At 41.1% G+C, this 7,846-nt stretch overlaps 1 pseudogene; it reads right to left on the reverse strand.

Moving 5' to 3' along the window:
- Positions 1–2,457: 2,457 nt before the first annotated feature.
- Positions 2,458–2,956, reverse strand: LOC110303434 (annotated as a pseudogene).
- Positions 2,957–7,846: the final 4,890 nt, after the last annotated feature.

Here is a 7,846-nt window from a genome sequence, read left to right on the forward strand (position 1 = left end):
CAGTCTCTGGTCCCGCGTGCAATTGGATTGGAGCAGAAGCTGTGTTCCACTCTCCAGAAGTCTTAAGATCCTGTGGTGGGTGTTGTGGGTAGCTGGCGAGTGTCAGCAGACCCTGCGCCCCAGCTGCCCCGGTGCTTTTCTGACCGGAAGAGGGTTGTGAGAATGACTAATCTTAACAGCTGATTGACACTTAATTTAAACAGTGAATATTCAATTTGTATTAGCCACAATACTGTGCACTCTAACAAACTTTCATTTGTTAAATCCTCCCCATAACTCCCTCAAAGGGACCATCACACTCCCTTCTCAGAGGCGTGAAGGGGTCAGTACTAGACTCAGGATGATACCATTATAGTGCTGAGCCCAGACTCAAACCCCAGGCAGTCTGCCTCCAGTCTGAGCGACTCACAAGCTTCCCCACCCTACAGCATAGGCCATTCCCTGTGGCTTTAGTTCTTCTGTCATGTTCAAGGGCAGCGTGCAACTTCTGCTCCACCAGAGGACACACTGGTGGTATTTTTATTTTTATGAGGATCCCTACTCCTGCTTCAAGACATTTTCCTTAAAAGCCCATTGGTACACATGACCATTGCCTGCTCTCTGACTGGGACCCTGAGCTGCTCTCTACTCCTGCATCTGTTGTAATAGTTGCTTCCTGGGCTGGCTCTCCCCAGTCTCACCAGGTTCTGCTAAGGATAGGAACTGGGTCTTATTCATTTTACTTCTGTCTAGGCCCGACAGTCACTAGGTATATACTTTACTCCATTTAGCACAGCTTTTCAAGAGGTGTCCCCATTCTGTAGTTGAAGACAGTGGAGTGTGTATCACGTAAGCAGCTCACCTAAGGTCATTTTCTACCAAGTGGTACAGCTGTGATTAAACCCAGAGAGCCTGACTGGTAATCGGTGCATGTCACTCTTAGACTATGAGACCTCTTTTGACACATGGCTTCCCATTTGTCAAAACAGACGATGTGAATTTAAAACTCAGGGCTGGGCCCAAGATGGGTGTGGTTGTGAATTTGAGAGATGGTGGCAGGAGGATCAAGCATTTAAGGTCAACTCAGCCTACAGGAGATTGCCTCAAAAACAAATCCCAAACTAGCTTGGTCTGGTGACCCAGAACTGTAGTTGTAACTACCAGGAAGGCTGAGGCAAGAAGACTGCAGACTCAAGATCTGCTTGGGCCACAGAATGGCCAGGGTCAGTCTGGAAACTTAGACACTGTCTCACGTGAAAAGAAGGCTGAGGGTATAGCTCAGTGCTTGCCCAGCATGCACAAGATTCTATCTAGGCCCTACCCAGTACTGGGGGGAAAACAACCACCCCACCATATGCACAACCAGCCCAACCCCTGCTTGGCCCATACTGCAGCCACCGTGTGCTGCTGTTACTGGTGGTGTGTGCTCCTTCAGTGTGGGCGTGGTACTTCTTTTGTGAAGCAGCCCCCAAAGAGAATTCAGTGCTGGTCACGGCCAACAAGAAACCCAGGGAAAGACCAAGAACAATGATCCTATCAATCAGAAGGTGGCAGGGCAGATGGTTCTATGGTATATAGATAGTTAAGAAGCAGACACCACTCAGCTAACGAAAGCCTATTGTGAACCACAGGGTTTGTCGGTGAGGCAGATCAGATTTCAATCTGATGGCAGCCAATCACTGAAACACACCTGAACAGTTGGACCAGGAGGATGAAGGTATGGATGTGTTCCAGCATCAGACAGGAGGTATTGCAGAAGGGAAAACTTCACGTGAGGATGTTGAGATAGACTAAGAACACATTCTCCATTAGGAAGACAGTTTGGTTCTAGCACATCCTGGCACCCTCGGGGCATCTCTGTTCCTTCTTTATCCTTCCCTAGTCTTACTCTGTTGTACACAAACGATTTACACGTGTGTATAGCGTTTGGAGGCAAGTGCTGGTTCTGTGACAATAGCCCCTTTCTCAGTGGCACACTCACTCCGCTGCTCTTAGTCCACTGGGTCACTCTGCTTTCACTGTTTTAACAACAGCAGCAACAAACCCCAAAACAAAAGTCCTTGTAGTTTGTTTAATTGGAGGATTTTAATGCTTCATCTTTGTAAAACCAAGGAGAGCTTTTTTTTTTTTTTTAACATTTTTACAAATAGTTGTTACATGTAGGGAAATGTCTTTTAAGCAGGGGTACAAAACAAATCCTAGCTTTCTCTGTAAGTCAAGTATTTTGTTGTTTAAATACGATTAAAAAGAAGAGAAAGCCCACCACACTTATGATTTCTAGCAGACTTTATCCAAAGGAGTAAAAAAAATATAATGCAGGTTAATTGCTCAAATCTGTGAGAGTTTCACAGCTATGATTTAAACCAGGATTACCTAAGGCCTCCTTGGCTGTGTCACTGTGCCAGCAACTAGTCACTCTTTTTTTGTTGTTGTTGTTGTTCTGTTTATCAGATAGTCTTTTATTGAAATATTTTCTTCTTAACTACCTGGGCATTCCACTGCACCACTGTTGATGTCATCTATGATTGTCATGAGGGTGGCGTCCATCCACATTGCAGCCCACGGACTGTACAGTACCCAGGATCTCCTTGATAGTCCCAGAAAGTTCTCTGGCCAAAGACCGGTGTCTCATCTGCTGGGCAATGGTGACAATCTCATTGAAAGTAATGTTCCCACTGTGTTTAATGTTCTTCTGCTTCGTCCTGTCTCTCGGTGGCTCTTTGAGGGCTTTGATGATCAGGGCAGAGGCAGAGGACACCACCTCAGTCTGGGCCTGTCCGTTCTGGGTAGTCAGTTTCACTGTAATCCTGAGACCTTTCCAGTCACCAGTAGCCTTGGCAATGTCATCACCAACTTTTTTTTGGAGACAGACTAGAGGACTGATCTTAGGGGCCAAGGTGGATGAACCTGGGTTCAGGTGACCGAAGAAAGTTTCACCATACCCTCCTCCAAGCCGAAAGCCGAAAAGTGGAACCATTCACTCCTAGACCATGGGATGGCTCTTTGGCCCTGACTGGAACCACAAGCTGGCCCAAGGGGAGGGGTCATGGTTAACACTGCTTGACCACACTGGATCTAGTGACCAGAGTCTAGTGAGTGAGTCCAGAGTTTTTTCCTTTTGTTCATGTGTCATAGAAGTGTCTACCCAAGAACTGCCTCCTCACGTTCTGGAAAACAACTTCAGGAGAGTAATTCTTTGCCCTCTGAGGAGGAGTTTGATTTTTGAAAGTAGCCAAGCAAGAGACAAGCCAAGGAATTAGAGACAAGCCCAAGGAATGAGTGAATGGGATGATGGAGAGTACGTTTGGTTACCATGGTTACCACGAAAGTGATTCTCAGGTGGTTCCAGTGATTGGCTACCATGGTTACAATAGGCATGATTTTCAGGTGGTTTATTTTTAATTAATTTTAAGCAGGTGTTGTTCTCAGACACTGAGGAATTTGTAGCTCCCTTGTGCTGGGGAACAAATCCAAGACCGTATGCTTGGTGGGTAAATGGCATTGAGCTAACTCTCGGTCTCCTCTCCCTGCCTCTGAAGGCATTTCTAAGTCTAAAGACTAATTCCCTAAATATTTTTATCACTATATTTATTCTAAAAATACTTTAATGATATTAGTGCTGTTACCCAGGTACAGTGGTCATTTTAATTTTTGTGTTGTTAGAGGTCAAATTCTGGGCCATTCGAAGCATGAACCCTACCTCAGAGTTATATTTGCAGCTCCAAATAGTCATATTAATAATTAGGGCATTCATGTTGTTCATAGTACCTTTAAGATCTTCAAGATATGGTTTAACATATTGCTCAGATAGGTGTTTGCGTCCAAGGTTAGCAGCTGGTAGGGTAAAATTTTAAGTAAAGATGAACATACTCTTGATTAGTTATTTCAAAAGTTTAAAAACAAGCCATTTTAGTGTTACATCATAAATAGGTTTGTTTTCTTAATTTTTTAAAATTGTGCATATATACATATAATATATATACATATATATACATACATATATATATATATATATATATATATATATAGTGTGTGTGTGTGTGTGTGTAGGTGTACACACCATGATTCTCATGTCAAGAGCAGAGGACAGTTTGAGGGAACTGATCCAATCTTTCCACTGTGTGGGTATCAGGGAAGTTTTTCAGGCTTGCTGGCTAGCATCCTGACCCACTGAAATGTCTCATCATAGGATATTAATGACCTCTCAAGGTCAATGAGCCATCAAGCAGTTACACCTCACACCAATGCTCACAGTGTCTGTTTCTTCTGTACTGGAGTTGAACACCAGAACCTTGTGCATGTCATGTAAATGCTGCACCCTGGAACTCTCTCCTCAGTCACGTGGAAAAATTTTATAGTGATTTTTTATTTTTTAAATTGTAATTGCATCATTGTTCCTCTTCATTTCCCTCTCTCCAGCCCCTCCCATGAACTCTTCCCAAGGCATGGACTCTTTTCCTTTAATTGTTGTTACACACACACACATACACACAAACACACACACACACAAACACACACACTAAACACCTTGAAAGCTCACTTCCCTTGACTTATGATTTTCAAGTGTTTAATCAAAATTCCCTATTTAAAATATACTCAGTTGGGTTGTAACTGGATCCATCCTGTTCCCTTAAATGGTGATTTTTGTCTCAGACACCTTGCTAGTATATGTGTTATGTGCAATTTGAGGGAGCCACTTTACAGCTGCAATTATAATGTATTGTAAGGGAAAAAGGTCAAGTAACATATAAAGGCAGACCAATCAGAATTACACCACACTTCTCGCCAGAGTCTATGAATGCTAGAAGATCCTGGGCAGATGTCATGCAGACCCTAAGAGAAGACAAATGCCAGCCCAGGCTACTATACCCAGCAAAACTCTCAATTACCATAGATGGAGAAATCAAGATACTCCATGACAAAAACAAATTTACACAATATCATTCCATAAATCCAGCCCTCCAAAGGATAACAGATGGAAAACACCAACACAAAGAAGGAAACTACACCCTAGGAAAAGCAAAAAAGTACTCTTTCAACAAACTCAGAAGAAGACAGCCATACAAACATAATTCCACCTCTAACTACAAAAATAACAGGAAGTAACAATCACTTTTCCCTAATACCTTTTAACATCAATAGACTCAATTCCCCAAAAAAGGCATAGACTAGCAGACAGGATATGTAAACAGGACCCAGAATTTTGTTGCATACAGGAAACACATTTCAGTGACAAAGACAGACACTAAGCCAGAGTAAAAGGTTGGAAAACAATTTCCAAGCAAATGGTCCCAAGAAACAAGCTGGAGTAGCCATTCTAATATCAAATAAAATCAACTTTCAACCAAAAGTTATCAAAAAAGATAAGGAAGGACACTTCACTTCAGACTGGTCAAAGGAAAAATCTACCATGATGAACTCTCAATCCTGAATATCTATGCTCCAAATGCAAGGGCAGTCACATTCATAAAAGAAACTTTACTAAAGCTCAAAGCACACATCTCACTCCACACAATAATAGTGGGAAACTTCAACACTCCACTCTCAGCAATGGGTGGACAGATCATAGAAACAGAAACTAAACAGAGACACAGTGAAACTAACAGAAGTTATGAACCAAATGGATCTAACAGATATCTATAGAACATTTCATCCTAAAGCAAAAGAATATACCTTCTTCTCAGCACCTCAATGTACCTTCTCCAAAATTGACCATATAATCGGTCACAAAACAGACCTCAACAGATATTAGAAGATTGATTGAAATAATCCCATGCACCCTAGCAGATCACCATGAACTAAGACTGGTCTTAAATACCAACAAAAACAAGGGAAAGCACACATACACATGGAGGCTGAACAATGATACCTTGGTCAAGGAAGAAATAAAGAAATTAAAGGCTTTTTAGAACTTAATGAAAATGAAGACACATCATACCAAAACTTATAGAACACAATGAAAGCAGTGGTAAGAGGAAAACTAGCCCTGAGTGCCTCCAAAAAGAAACTGAAGAGAGCTTACACTAGCAGCTTGACAGCACACCTGAAAGCTCTAGACAAAAAGTAGCAAATAAACCCAAGAGGAGTAGAGGGAAGGAAATAATCAAACTCAGGGCTGAAATCAACCAAGTGGAAACAAAGAGAACTGTACAAAGAATCACAAAACCAGGAGCTGGTTCTTTGAAAAAAAATCAGCAAGACAGATAAACCCTTAGCCAGACTAACCAGAGGGCACAGAGACAGTATCCTAAATAATAAAACAAGAAATGAAAAGGGAGACATAACAATGAAATACATCTTAAAATAATTGTTCTGTTGTTGAATATTAACAGTGAAAAATATTAAAATCATGTTCTACAAAAAAGTATTAAGATTTGATATAATAATTAAGTACTATACAAATGTACTAAAATAATATCATGCAGGTTCCTGGCAAAATTGTCAAACAGCCAGTGGTAGTGACTTACCCCAGTGAGATATACTAAAGAAGCAGTTGGTAGTTTTGGGAGTGGCTTCCAGTTTTCTTTTCTAAAAAAAAAAAAATTGTATAATATTCTCAGTTGTAGTTTTAAAAACTTTCTCTAATCTTATCCAATATTAAAAAGCCTTTATTTCTGGGGCTGGTGAGATGGCTCAGTGGTTAAGAGCACTGACTGCTCTTCCTGAAGGTCCCAAGCTCAAAAATCCCAGCAACCACATGGTGGCTCACAACCACCCATAATGAAATATGACACCCTCTTCTGCAGTGTCTGAAGACAGCTATAGTGTACTTACATATAGTAAATGAATACATCTTAAAAAAGCCTTTATTTCTTTTGTTTTTTCACTCTTAGCACTTTATTTTTGTTAAGTGTGTTAAAAAGAAGTGTCACTGTCTCCATTGTAATATATAATATATATATATATGTTTAACAAACATACATATATGTTATATAAACATACACATATGTTTATTATACCAATAAAGGGTGTGTTCCATGGTGCTTGGCTTCTCTTCTCTTTGCATAGAGAATAACTATGTATCTCCAGCATGGCCTTGCACTCATTCTGTACAATGCATGATAATATGTGGTGTGTGTGTGTGTGTGTGTGTACCTGGCAACACTGAACTTTTAAAAGTACATTGTTAATAAATAAGATATTATCCAAGTTAAAAAAAAAAAGCATTGAAGCACTTCAGCTCTCTGACTAGTTAGTGACTTGGCTGTTTATTTTCCTGTTGTGCACTGTGGGCTAGCCCAGGGCCAGCAGCCTTGTTCTCAGCCAAGACGCTGTAATCCTTTAATACAGTTCTCCATGCTGTACTGACTCCCAACCATAAAATCACTTCATTGCTACTTCATAACTGCAGTTTTGCTACTGTTATGGATTGTAAATACTTGATATGCAGGATATACCATATGTGACCCCCAAAGGGGTTGTGACCCACAGGTTGAGAACCACTGCTCTAAAACCCCACCAGAGGACAAAGTAGAAGTTTTGGACACTGTTACTGGGGTTTGGGAGAGGTTATAAGTGCTCAACTTTGGCCCCCAGGGCTCAGTAGACTATCTTTCCAAGAGATATAGGCACTATCCACTCTGGGAGAAGTACTCCTCTTGGCTCCTAAGAGAGTTTTCTTCCTATTGCTGTGAGGGCAACCGTCCTGAACACCAGTCCCCCACATTCCTCTCATTGCTTTTAGGGTCTCTAAGCATTTTGCTTACTTACCACGTATCTTCTTCACTCAATATCTGTCTTTGGGTGTTTATCTAGCCCCTAACTTTGCAGAAGTGTTTTATGTGGTTGGTCATGAATGGATATTTTAGTTTTATTGGTTTATTTATGAAAATCATTTAAAGGTAGGGGAAACAGTTCACTGATCAAG

This window comes from Mus caroli, chromosome 10, assembly GCF_900094665.2.
Source record: "Mus caroli chromosome 10, CAROLI_EIJ_v1.1, whole genome shotgun sequence".
NCBI classification, from domain to species: Eukaryota; Metazoa; Chordata; class Mammalia; order Rodentia; family Muridae; genus Mus; species Mus caroli.